The sequence below is a fragment of the Marmota flaviventris genome, chromosome 12, assembly GCF_047511675.1.
Source record: "Marmota flaviventris isolate mMarFla1 chromosome 12, mMarFla1.hap1, whole genome shotgun sequence".
In the NCBI taxonomy this organism is placed as follows: domain Eukaryota; kingdom Metazoa; phylum Chordata; class Mammalia; order Rodentia; family Sciuridae; genus Marmota; species Marmota flaviventris.
The window spans coordinates 20,685,216-20,699,688 of record NC_092509.1 but is presented as its reverse complement, the minus strand read 5'-3'; the positions used below and the strand labels follow the sequence as shown (position 1 = coordinate 20,699,688).

Genomic DNA, 14,473 nt, shown 5'->3' with positions numbered 1-14,473 from the left:
CCAAAAGAAAATAGTATGTACACTAAATTGGGCTTGATCTTACTTATAGAAAATAGACCTTGCTATTGTGAATTGTGCTGCTATGAACATCGATGTAGCAGTGTCCCTGTAGCATGCTCTTTTTAGGTCTTTAGGGAATAGACCGAGAAGGGGAATAGCTGGGTCAAATGGTGGCTCCATTCCCAGCTTTCCAAGAAATCTCCATACTGCTTTCCAAATTGGCTGCACCAATTTGCAGTCCCACCAGCAATGTACAAGTGTACCCTTTTCCCCACATCCTTGCCAGCACTTGTTGTTGTTTGACTTCATAATGTCTGCCAATCTAACTGGAGTGAGATGGTATCTTAGGGTGGTTTTGATTTGCATTTCTCTGACTGCTAGAGATGGTGAGCATTTTTTCATGTACTTGTTGATTGACTGTATGTCCTCCTCTGAGAAGTGTCTGTTCAGGTCCTTGGCCCATTTGTTGATTGGGTTGTTTGTTCTCTTATTGTCTAATTTTTTGAGTTCTTTGTATACTCTGGATATTAGGGCTCTATCTGAAGTGTGAGGAGTAAAGATTTGTTCCCAGGATGTAGGCTCTCTATTTACCTCTCTTATTGTTTCTTTTGCTGAGAAAAAACTTTTTAGTTTGAGTAAGTCCCATTTGTTGATTCTAGTTATTAACTTTTGTGCTATGGGTGTCCTATTGAGGAATTTGGAGCCCGACCCCACAGTATGTAGATCGTAGCCAACTTTTTCTTGTATCAGACGGCGTGTCTCTGATTTGATATCAAGCTCCTTGATCCATTTTGAATTAACTTTTGTGCATGGCAAGAGAAAGGGATTCAACCTAGATGCCCTTCAATGGATGAATGGATAAAAAAAATGTGGCATTTATACACAATGGAGTATTACTCTGCATTAAAAAATGACAAAATCATAGAATTTACAGGGAAATGGATGGCATTAGAGCAGATTATGCTAAGTGAAGCTAGCCAATCCCTAAAAAACAAATGCCAAATGTCTTCTTTGATATAGGGAGAGTAACTAAGAACAGAGTAGGGGTGAAGAGCATGAGAAGAAGATTAACATTAAACAGGGATGAGAGGTGGGAGGGAAAGGGAGAGAGAAGGGAAATTGCATGGAAATGGAAGGAGACCCTCAGAGTTATACAAAAGTACATACAAGAGGAAGTGAGGGGAAGGGGAAAAATAATACAAGGGGGACAAATGAATGTCAGTAGAGGGGGCAGAGAGAGAAGAGGGGAGGGGAGGGGAGAGGAGGGGGGATAGTAGAGGATAGGAAAGGCAGCAGAACACAACAGACACGAGTATGGCAATATGTAAATCAATGGATGTGTAACTGATGTGATTCTGCAATCTGTATATGGGGTAAAAATGGGAGCTCATAACCCACTTGAATCAAAGTGTGAAATATGATATATCAAGAACTATGTAATGTTTTGAACAGCCAACAATAAAAAATTTTAAAAAAAAGAAAATAGACCTTTTTTTTGTTAATATAAAGATAAAAGTAGCAGTGATCAGGCATTGAAGTGTTGTTGAAAATTCAATACTAAGAACACAAGTTTAAGCAAGAAATATGAAAATGACTTATTTTCTTTTATTGGGAGTTTATTCATACGTTATAAATTCTCTAAATATAGGTAAATACCAATTTGTAATAGTTCATGACTAAAAAATGGAAGAATAGCCATAAAAGAGAATGAAACACAAATATCTAACATATTCACGGAAATACTCATGGAGTACAATAAATAATGACAATAAAATCCCTTCTGGTAAGCATTTTTGTAACCTGGTTGTCTCAGTAAACATGAAAGATTGACTTCCCCATCTGAAAAATCCCAGTATCCACAAATACACCACACATTGCACTGCCAATCATTCCCTGATAGCATGACACAAACTACAGAAGACCAAAATAGTTTTGATATTTATAAAAAGGATCAATTTGGCGTTGACCCTGCCCAATCCTTTCACTAATGTTTAATAACAATTTATCCTTTAACTGTTACTTAATTTATTTTGGGGCAAATGAATTCAGTCAAAGAGCAAGTGTGTATCCAATCAGAACTCATTTTCCCTTCTTCGTTCCTTCAAAGATGCTACAGTGAAACTCATTATAAAGGTGTTATCTTTAAATGTCACATAATTTATTTAATGGAGATTGTCAAAAAATAAAACAAAAAAATATATACCATCTATTCTCAAAGACAGCAGGCTTCTGATATTAGTGGAAGAATAAAGTTATTATGTGAACAATTACTCAATTAATGTATTTTAAGAATGTATTTTTGACCATGCTATGTATAACACCAATACCTTTATATCTACAGTTACATCTACACATATTTTACAGACTAGTCAAAGCAAAGAGAAATAAGGAGGAGTTGGAAATCCAGAAATGATATTGGAAGGAGCGAGGACTGGAGGTTGTGATTTCCTAGCCCAAGCATGCTGTTCAATACCCACAGCTGCAAACAGAACATGGTTCTGGGGAAGATCACAGCCTTTGAATGAACACACTCAAAGCTCTGCACAATAAAATTCTGGATTGGAATTGAAACTGGAGAATTTTAACAGAAAACCCGGGGAGCATAGGAAGCGCAAGAGTAAAATAATCTATATTTAATAAGCCCAGAAGCTAAGAGGAAATATTATATCTACCTGCCAAATATAAACAGGATAATAAAAATAAGAGAAAATCATAAGACATGAAAAATGCCCTGGGAGTTTAAATTAAATAGCAAAACTGATGGTTCAATACAAGGGTAGAAAGATAAAGTTAGGGGGAAAATCTCTTTGAATTAGTTTAAGGCTAGAGAAAGAAAATAATTTAAAATAATTGTATATAATAAAATAAGAGTATTATTCCACTACATTAAAAACCCTGCATGCATTTGTGTGTGTGTGTATGTGTGTGTGTGTGTGTGTGTGTGTGTGTGTTTGTGACAAAGGAGATAGATTTATGAAGAGAATCATACAAGTAAAATTGGTAGTGTGGGGAGAACCTAAGAATGCTATATTGAAATTGTGCACCAGATACCCAGAAAAAAATGAATGCAATGATGTATCCAAAGATACATTTTTGTGAAATCTGAAAATAAAGTAGAAAGGAAGAAAAGACTAATAGTTTTGCAAATACAAAAGCAAATAAAAATTTAAAAAATTCAAACTTGTCTATTTCAATGTATCCTGAAGAGATTGTAAAAGTAAAAAATTCTGAGTATGGGAAGTACAAATCATATAAAATGGGAAGCATAAACCATTTATGATTTATAAAAGGAATTTTATAAATATTGGAAACATATTCAGAAACACTGGTAGCTGGAACATAATGGACTATTTCATTAAGTTCTGGAAGAAAATGATTTTCACGTTAAAATTTTGTGCTCACTAACTCTATCCAGTAATAAGAAAGGAAAACTCTGAAGTTTTGGATTATTTCTTTAGAAGTAGGTTTCATCATCATAGAGGACAATATCCTTTTTTACCTTCCTTCTAAGTCCTCTTTCTAAAAATTCACATTTAATAGATTTTATTTGGGGATAATTTTTGACTTAGAGACAATTTGAAAAACTAGTACAGACAGTCCCCACCTAGCCCTCACTGCCCCACGTGAGCACCCTGCATGAGCACGGAACAGGGACCCAGCCTGAGGAACTGGCTTCCACAGTCTTGTCCACTTAACTGCAAGCTTCATGCAGATTTTACCACCTTTTCTTCATGCCCCTTTTCTGGTCCAGGATGCAGTCTAGGCTCCCAGTGTATACTTGTTGTCATGTCTCCTTAGCCTCTGGTTTATGACAATTTTTTCCCCTTGTTTTCATGACCTTGACATTTTTTAAAAATCTTTTTCAAAATATATCTCTTCCCAATCACTTCCTTCTACCCTCACTTCCTCCTCTAGATGCCATGCCTCCTTCATATCTGTTTGTATCCCAGCCAAATAAGTCAACTCTACTTCATTCCTCACATAGCATCACAAGGTCTTTTTTGTTTTTTGGTACCAGGGACTGAACTCAGGGGCACTCGACTACTGAGCCACATCCCCAACCCTATTTTGCATTTTATTGAGAGACTGAGTTGCTTAATGCTTGCATTTGTTGAGGTTGGCTTTGAATTCATGATCCTCCTGTCTCAGCCTCCCTGGCCACTGGGATTACAGGTATGCACCACAACATCCAGTTCACAATATTTTTGTTTTTTAAATAGATTCTTTCCTCTCTCATTTTACTAGCCCACCCAGAACTTTTTTTTTTTGTACCAGGTACTGAACGGAGGGGAACTTAACCACTGAGTCACATTCCTGGCCCTTTTTATTGATTCTTTAAATATTGAGACAGGGTCTGGCTAAGTTGCTTAGGGCCTCACTTAATTACCAAGGATGGCTTGAATTTGAGATCCTCCTGCCTCAGCCTCCTGAGCTGCTTGCACTTCACACATATGCCACTGCACTAGGTCCACCCCAGAATTTTAATGGCTGCTTATTTCATTTAGGATTGAATCAAAATATTTAATATAGCTAATAATGCTCTGGTATCATAACTGGAATCTTTAGAAATGGAATTGCTTCCTAGAACAATTTGAATCGATTGTCTCCCTACTCTCCTGTATTTTAAACATGGTGGCCAGAATTTATTCTGTTGCTCATGTAAAGTTCTTTCTTTTGGTAGGATTTTAGCCCTTGTTCATAACTCAGTCTGATTGACTGTTCTCCCAATTCTTATCCTTTATAATTCCTGCTTAAACTTCATGCATCACAGTGTGCTGGACTTTTGATGAAAGCAGTGATCATGCCCAGTTTAAGACACCAGCATATAGCATGGTACCTGGTACAGAGAAGGTGTTAAAGAAACTTGGCTGAATAAGCAAATAAGTAAATAAATAATCATTATCCCTCTTTGAAATGAGGTTTGTTATCTCTGAAGAAACAAAAATCAGGACAGCTCTTTTATATAAATTGAAGAAAGTCCGTAGTCTGGGGAAGCTTATAGTTAATTTGAGTGACACCTTGGTGAGATGCAAAGCCAAGGACACTATAAACACCTTTAAACTTTGTTATGTCCTCTTTTGTCTTTTGCCCATTCACTTGGTCTTTATCTTTTGACATGTTCTCACAATTAAACATCTAGCCATTATATACAGGTTTGGTGCTTCCTCAAATGATTCAGATGGCTAAATTGAAATTAAAAATAAAAAATGAACAATTGTGGTCATTCCAACTACAAAGGATTTACAACAGAAACACCACATTCCAGTTCGCAGTGCAGTGAAGATTCAATGATGGCTGCATGTCCTTTCTAGTTCTAGAAATAATTTCTTCCAGGGAGAGACAAGGAAGTGGAGTGTGGTATGTAGGCATATGTTACTATATGTTGTAAATAGAAATTTTCTAGTTAAAACTCGTGATGGTAAGATATTTTTTATTAAAGAGATTTTAAAAACGTAGAATAGTGGTAAGGCTGGGCAGCGACTCACTATGTACCCTCCCTTAACGTTTGTTATTGTGTATTCCGCTCTCTCTCTATATGAACATTCCTGTTGCTTTCTCCTTTTCTTTCTTCTCCTTTGAAGTCTCATTGTCATTGTTTCATCATTGCCAAGTCATTAGAGAGCAAGTTTCCAGTATCAAGATCCTTCAACCTGAAGATTTCATCACCCCCTAAGAACAATGCCATCCTCTTATGTATCTAAAATATAATGTTCAAATTCAGGAAATGTACCATTATATAATACTATTATGTGTTAGAAACTCTATATTCTTATTTAACTAATTGCTCTATTAAAGTTTTTATGTCATTCTCTCCCAATTAAAGATGCAGTCTAATTTCACTCATATTTATCTAACATGTGTCTTTCATCGTTCTCTGGAATAATGTCTCCATCTTAGCCTTTTATGACATTTACAGTTTTTGAAGAGTATACACCAATTTTCATTTCAAATTGTCCTCTGATTCATGACTGCTTCCATATGATGAGCCAAAGTAATTTGTTGTTTGTATATTTGTTGGCAGAAATGCTACCTGAGCCATGTACCATCAGCTCAGCACATCAAAGATGCATACTGGACTGATTCTTAGGATGTCAGAGGATGTGATGGTGCTTTATTTCTCCATTATATCGTTCCTTTTCCCCCATTATCATTAGTAAGCAATCTCTGGCAAGATATCTAGAGAGTATTCAAATATACTGTTTCCCAGCAAACTTTGTAGCAAAAGGTTTTAGAATTCCTTGATCACTCCTGGCTGAATCACTTATTACCATTGTGGTTGTTACATGGTGATTTTACTCCCTTGTCATTCTTATGATTCATTTGGTGGCTCTAAACAGTAAATAAAGCTTTCCTTTCCCATCACCACTTTTTGAAGTTAATTTAATTACCTCAATATACACATTATAAATATTAAGTTATGGCTAAAACAAGGTAGACGACACATCTGGTATTTACTATGGTATGTCTCACCCTGGAAAGAAAATATGGTCTGAATTTATTTCTGATTTTACTAACCTGAAGGAGATGTTTGAAAATCATTTTACAATTCTAAATCTTTAAAAAATATGCATATATATATTTATGTATATGTAAAGAAGATTTTATATTTAACATCTAAGTTCTCAAGTTTTAATATCTGTAACTATTAAAATATTCATTCTGTATTTGTGTGGCCTCAAAAATCCAAGTAAAAGTGGAAATTCTCTCTTCTCTGTTTTAATAGCAGCCAAGTTGATTAATTGCAATTGGCCAAAAACTGGCAGAAAAAAATTTTCTAACCCCATTAACTTATTTTGGTTCTCATTAAACTTTTAAAGTCACTTACTTTCCCTTGTCTATTTCAGGCTTATTTTCAGCAGTGTTTCTTCTCTGGCAAGCATATTTGGAAAACGCACAGATTGAGCACCAGTGTGGGAGGAATTATACAGCTAAAAATCATTCCATGAAACGATCATGAGTATTCCAATTTGTTTCAAGATTAATTATAGTTCTATAATTCCCACATCAAGGCGGTCTGTGGGTTAGAGACTGGGCTGAGAGAGTTGTCATCCTAGTAATGACATTTAAGGCAAATGATTTACTAATGCAAAATCTGTACTATTTTCAACCTAAACTTTAGGAAAAGCCATATAAGCATTAAGAAAAATTAAATAATATAAAACACATTCCCAGCAAACTCTGCCCTATGCATTGTAAACCTATGAGAAAAAAAAAAATCTGGTTGAAAAGCTGAGGGCTGATAGTATAACCACGGGAACCATTTAGGATTGATAATTTTAATATCATTACTAATTCTTAACAAGAATCCTGAGACAGAATGAAAAATTATTCTGAGGATAATACAAGAAATGTAAAACAGTTATGCATATATTACAGATTTAAAGGCTTAATCCCATAAACATTAATATATCAGGTTATTTCTCTTGACATTGTTCAAACAATAAATTATATATATACAAAACAATTTGTTACTTTCAGGCCTGTCATTTATAAACTGTAAATTTTAAATTGAAAAGTTTTAAGGATAGTTTACAATTCCACTGTGATTTTCTTAGAAATAAAATATTCAAAAAAGTAAAAAGCATGATAAATGGTCACTTTATCTACATCTATCATCCATGTTTGATATGTATATGCATATGTGTGCATAAATATATCTCTATAAATATGTGAACATAATATATCATTTTTATTGAGTACTTGCTTGCTGAGCACTTCACATTAATTATGACTTCATATAAATTTTGCCATTTAGTCTCTATAATAGTCCTAGGAGGTGTCTAAAACCATTGTCCCATTTTGCAGTCAAGGAAAGCAAGTCAAAAGGTGATTAAGTTGTTTAGAGCCAGATCTAATGGTACAACCCATTGAAAAACAGTCCATATGGGTTACATGTCATGTGTTTTGCTATTAAAATGTATTTAATCAAGTGAATTGGTACAGACATATTTCTCTCTTTCAAGGCACAGTAATACCATTCACACACACATGTGCATATATGGATATTATGGATGTTCATACACTTTATACACTCACCAAAGGCATGTGTACATGTACACTCACTATTTGTTTTATCAAGAATAGGAGGAGCTCAGGCAAGCTAAATGGGCCATACTGGCATATAATTTAATGGAACAATGACTGTGTTTTGTGGTGAAACCATTGTTCTGTTGGTCAGTATAACCTTCAAATCCTGTAAGGATCAAGATTGTGGGGATGGGAGGCAAAATGCTTTTTCATGTTTTATTATGGTAATAATGGAAGAGGCTGGTCTTACCTCTGTCCTGTGGTACGCAGTTCTTACTGTGGTATTGACAGCAAAATATATTTGTTTTAGATTTGAGGTTCCAAAAGAATCTTTTAGGACAACAACTAAATTCAAAGGATAACTGAGTTTCCAACAGGCAACGTTTTCACTCTATCAAAGCCAGCTGTTTTTAGAATGATGAGGCACCTGGTGATATCAGTCAATTTCATGACTCTCCTACCTCATTTTCTTTTCTATTAAAGGACATTTGTTTGTGTTGATTAGAAAGTTTTCTCAAAGTCCATGTTTTCTCAAAGAAGTGTTATAGAAAGTGAAGGAAAATCTATATCAACATGGATAAAATGAAGAAGATCTCTTTTCATATTTTAAGAAGCCCAATGTAGTCAACATTCCACCAGGTAGAAAGATAGACAGCTGGTTCTTCATGGAATGGTGCTCAGTATTAGACTCTTCTTTAAAACAATAACAATAACAACAACAACAGAAAAGTGGGCATAAAAATGTCAATAGCCAAATAATCTTGATAGGTGAAATTGTATGTTATCGACCCAATGCAAAGCTTCCAACCATACTACCACAGCCACTTTGTCTGTGAACTATCAACTAATCCTGGGTAGCTGTAATTGATAGAGAGGGCATATTACCTTTTCCCCATAGTTCTTGAGAGCTATTCTGCAGGAAATGCTTTCTGCCAAACATTTATATGCAACAGGATTTCTTTTCATCCTGCACACATTTCAAAAAGGCTAATCCAACTACCTTTTCCAAAAATATCCTTGTTCCTGGCCTTTTTATTCTTCCTAAGATTCTGATGACATGGCCACCCCATTAACCTTGGCCTATGGGCCAGTGTAGGACATTATTTCAGGCTCATACGAAACATACAACTAGATAGACAACCTGAGTTCCACGCTGAAAGCTTTCTCCGTTACTGCCATTGTCAAGGCTAATTCTAATTGGAGCTGTAGTTGACATTCATGTTCCATTGGTACTAGCACGCCACTTAGAGCCTTTTCTACAATAAGGCTCTTTCTTCTTCTGTTGGCTGATGTTGGGAGCTCCCTGTGATGCCAAAGAGAGCAATTGGCCAAGACTAATGAAGAAATTTCTAGTCCCTTTAATATTTTTGGTTCTCATTAAACACAGTTTAATGGGGAAGCAAAGGAGAAGGAACATGTGTCGTGAGAATATGAAACGCCAGATTATGAAGTTTTTTATCTTCTACATTTGCCTCAACTGGTCTCAGACATATGATTTCCATTTAAAAGCAGAATTCTGCTGTGTACACTCAACCTTATGATTCAATAAAATAACACTCAATTCTTGGTGTCTGCCCTAGGTTTATAATCAACCAAGTATCAGGACCAGGTGTTCAGTTTTAGGATCCTTGGAATCAAGCCATGTACTTTAAAAGTAAATTTAAAAAAATAAGAAAGGAGCAAAGGAGAAAGCAAAAGATAGTAACTATGCTATGTGAGATGATAGATTTTTTAGTTTATTGGATTATTGTAATTTCCGTATATATCAAACATCATATCGTATGCCTTAGATAAGTACAATAAAAAGTTAGGTCAAATAAATTCACTTTTGCATCCTAGGTTGCACCCTGAACCCCAAATCCCAACACCCCCCAATCCATGATAACAGACACATTTTCTGTTCCTCTGTCCTTGCATTGTGATCACCTAGTGACCTTGCCATCAATTAGAAAGCCCTGTGTTGTATTCCAGTTGCCAGATCTTCAAGACTTCCTGTACTTGCACCTGTTCTTTTCATTTTTAATGGTTTAAGTATGTTGTTCTCATCTAATAAGCTGGCACTACCACATGTAGATTCACCTATTACTAATTATTAATTCTCTTTGGGAAACTATTATAGCCTCCACTCCTTAGGCTCTGAGACACAGTAGTAACCATGATAGATGAGATTTCTTTATATACTAAAATGTTACTCTAGTGGGTGAAGAGATAATAAATGCATGATAATTAAGAAATTAGATATTTACAAAGATTACTAAGTAATCACAAAAAATAAAACCAGGCAATGAGTTGACCCATGTCCATCCATGATCACACCAGAAAGAGGGAGCTGGAAAAGCTCTTCAAAGGACTGTCATTGACTTGAGCCAGCCATGCATAGACCTGTCCAAAAATTGTGTGGACTTTTATGATTACAGTTTAATGATTCGCCTTTGAATAAACATTCAAAACTAAACCAATTTTTCAATAATTAAAATAATGCTAAGTGTGAGGATTAATTCGTATTTCTATATATATATGTTTTATTTACTCTATTCCTATGATATAGCCTGAGTGCTCCAAATTTCCAGAAAAATTCTGATATTCCCAAAGACTAGGAATCAGGATGGAAATTTACCAGGAGATGAGTTGCCAAAGAGAACTTGGCAGACAGAACAGAATAAATGACTGTTTTTGCTTACTTCCTAGGTACCTCAGTTCACTCTTTCTGCAGGAATGTGCTGGGTATGAGGTTGTTTCAGAAATGTGGGTTTTGCCAGAGTATACAGCAAAGACTGACTTCCCAGCAGCTTAGGAGAGGATAGGATAGAAGCCAGCTACCACTAGTCCCCTGATAACTCATCCTCCTATCGACACGCAGAGAGAGGAGGATGAGTTATCAGGGGACTAGTGGTAGGGGGAAGAGAAAATGCAGAGCAGAGAGCCTAGAAATGGGGGAAGCCGAGGTAGAACCAAGGACAGCTCCGTAGGTTGCCACTCAGAGTGGTCTTACCGGGTAGGTGAGGTTGTAGCAAACTGTTGTTTCATAAATAGAGTTTGATTCCATCTTTTGAGTTTTCAAAATGTTTAGGCCTCATCCTCCCTCTTGCTCTTGCGCCCCACATCTGGACAAGACGAGAAGAAGCCCCAGGAGTCTTCCACTTAGGTGCTGGTAGAACATTCAAAGGAGACCTTGCCCAAGGTCATTTTTACCCAATGCCACCTGCCAACCACAATAAAACCCTGCTGTGGTCCTTGATGGCAAGCCATGAAGCTTCACCTTCTTTATTAGTTATAAAATATAGTTGCCCACTGATCCTGCTCTGGCTGCTCAGTTGGCTCCTCTGTGCTCCACATTAGGTAATAAAGCTCCTGGTAGCCTCTTGCAGTGAGTAAGGTAGTATTAGATTCAACTTCAGTCCAGGCTTTTGAGTAGAGATCTGTCCCATCTGCTGGGGTGTTCTCATCCTGGGACATCAGGTAAAGGAGCTTCCTAGAGTGGCCGGCATCAGAGCAAAGTAAAGGGAAAGAGATGAAGAGCAAGGTTTGACCTTCATAATGGGATGGGGTTCTTCATGATGGGATGGAGTGTTAGATCATAGGGAACTTTGTTGGCTCTTTCAGAACTTTGTTTTTTACTCTGAATGGAATAAATAAATTCTGATGGGGTTTTTGAGCAGAAGATCAATGTAATTTGCTTTTGTTTATTTAGTTTACTATAACTCAGTTTAGATATCATTTACACTCCATAAAATTTCCCCATTTTTCAATGCATACAATTCAGAGGTTTTTAGTATATTTCCCCAAATGTGGAATGCCTCATGAATTTTCTGTCATCTTTCCACAGGGACCATGCGCATCTTCTTTGCACGTTCCAATTTTAGCATATGTGCTGCTGAGGAGAGCACTTGATGCTCATTTCTGCAGAGTCACACCTACTGCTGAGTTGAGAATAGACTGCAGAAGACCCGTGGTAGGAAGTGGGGCCTGGGGAGTGCGTATGCAATCAGCCCCAGAGGGAAGGTTGTGGTTCTGACCAGAGAGGCAGCAGGGAAACATGAGGGTGTGTGAAACTCTGGATGTGTTTCAAAGGCACATTCAGCAGCATTTCCTGATGGGTTGGGTGTTACCGATGTCATTCATCTCTGTTCAATATTAGAATGTCTCAGACAGGAAACAGGAACCAAATGGGCAGTCAATTATAACCCAGGAACATCGAAGAGAGATGAAACTGCTTTGACTTCTAGTGATAGAAATAAATCAAATGGGATGCGGTTTTTATTAAATGAAGGATGGTCTCCCACCTTCAAAGCAAAACACTAGACACATATGTAAAGACAATGGGTATAGATTGTAAATATCAGTGAACTAGACTCCAAACCTTAAGAATGGAATTGAGAATTTGTTAAGAGCTGTGTTAGCTTTTCATGACTATATCTGACTCAAACTGACAGAGAAAACATATATTTTATCTCAGGTTTTCAGAGGTTCCAGACTTTGGTTAGGACATCTAGGTCTGTGGTCAGGGTGCTAGAAGGCAGAGGTGGGGAGAGCCCTATGTCTGGAGAACAAAAAAAGGGGAAGAGGAGGGGCTGGGGTCCCATAATCTCCTTCAAGGGCACACTCCCAATGATCCCAAGAATTTCCACCAGGACCTGCCTTTTACAGGCTCCAATTGATCCACTCTTGGAGTTAAGTGTCCAACCTCTTGACCTTTGGGGGACACATAGAATCCAATTTATAATAATAGCAAACTACTTAGGACCAAGGAAATGAATAAGCACATGTCTGTATCTCCCGTAAATTGTGACCACCAAATTAACTTGTGTCTAATCATCATTTTAGAAATGTATAGGATGTAGCTAAATTTCTTCTGCATTTTATATGTTTCACTGTCTCTTTTTCTGTCTTTCTGTCTGTTTATCTCTTCTCTCCATTTCTCTTTATCACTATTTCTCACTCTCAAGCATGCCTCTTTTCACTAAGCAAAAGAAGAGAGTTTTATGTGAGTTAGGGATTAGCAGGCAGACATGGGGCTCCTAGACTATCCTTTGGTACCAGTGTTCATAGCACAATGTGCCTCTAGGAGGCATGAGACTGCATGGAGGTCCAGAACTAAGAAGCCAGGAAGGAAGGTTTGAGGACAATCAAGGTGGACAGCTGCCCCTCCCCCTATTTTAGAGCTTTTGATCACCAGAGGCCTTATTTTATATCACAATTAAAAATACTTGAAAAGCACCTCATCAAACAAGCATGCAAAAATGAAAGCCATGGAGGGCCAATTTGGTGCAGTTAATTTTTAATTATACTCTCTCCCTGCTCTGGCTTTATTTATTGCCAAGCAGCTGGAAGGATAGAATCCACCAGAGGGTAAATCGCTAGTTCTCTGTGAACAGGAATTTCTTTATAGTACATTGTTCAAAAATAGATTACAAGTGAGATTGACACGATTCTGAATAGCTTGTTTTTTCCTCTTTAAATGTCATGGTAATACAATCCTGTCTCAACAAAGCCAAGGTCGCACAGGAGTACACAAAAGCTGTAGCTCTTAAATCCTTCTTTCTTGCTCCCACTTGAGGAAATGTGTTCAAATCAAGAAGAAAAACATCAAATCTTCACATTAAGAAGAAAAAGAAAAACAATTAGGAAAAGAATCTACTGGCCTCTTTATATTCAGCTCAACAACCACACCCTTGATCACTTGGGGACTTAAAAAATAAGGCAAATTGTGCTGCTAGGAAAGTTCAGATCTATTTTAAATCTCCTCAGGGCTCTTCGCCAAAACATTGTCACCCTTCACTGGAACTGTAGCAATCTTTGCTGACTGACGAAATACTTCAGACTGGCTGCATTCCATTGAGACCATGCCTTATAAGGTGAACAGAAATCAGAGCTTGCCCAGGATGTTACTATACCATACGGGATGCTGATACATGACTATATGGAGGGAGGTATAAAATTATGGATAGGAAAACTTTTCTCTCTCTCTCTTCCTTTAAGATCTATTGATCCTGGGTAAATTTATGCTCAAAAAATAAAATCAAGAGAATAGTAACTATTATCATTCCAAATTCTCAGAGCTCAGATTCAGGGTAAATCTTCTGGGATCACATGCATTCTCAAATACAGATGAAAACAATTATGATCACTTTTCAATAACATAGAAATAAAGTACAGTGCAAATTCCTTGGGAGACATGTTGAGGGCCTGAGAAGGTGTTGATGTATACTCAAATACATCATCAGCACTGTAGGCTTTTATTGTATTTGTATCGTGTTGCATGCTATTTATCAACAGTAAATTAATTTCAGTTTCTCTGTAAGATGAATATAAAAAAAAACTAGTATAAAAATGTTCCAATTCCATCTCACCTTTAATTTGAGACTAAATGGAAGTGCTCAGATCAAGAGTAAGATTTTTCTCTCTCTTGAAGTTTTAGTTTTTTTTTGTTCTTAAATACTTATTT

At 36.7% G+C, this 14,473-nt stretch overlaps 1 non-coding gene across 1 annotated transcript; it reads right to left on the bottom strand.

Moving 5' to 3' along the window:
- Nucleotides 1-11,810: 11,810 nt before the first annotated feature.
- LOC114106184 (U6 spliceosomal RNA) lies at nucleotides 11,811-11,915 on the bottom strand. Its single transcript, XR_003585155.2, has one exon. It is a non-coding gene; the product is annotated as a U6 spliceosomal RNA (small nuclear RNA).
- Nucleotides 11,916-14,473: the final 2,558 nt, after the last annotated feature.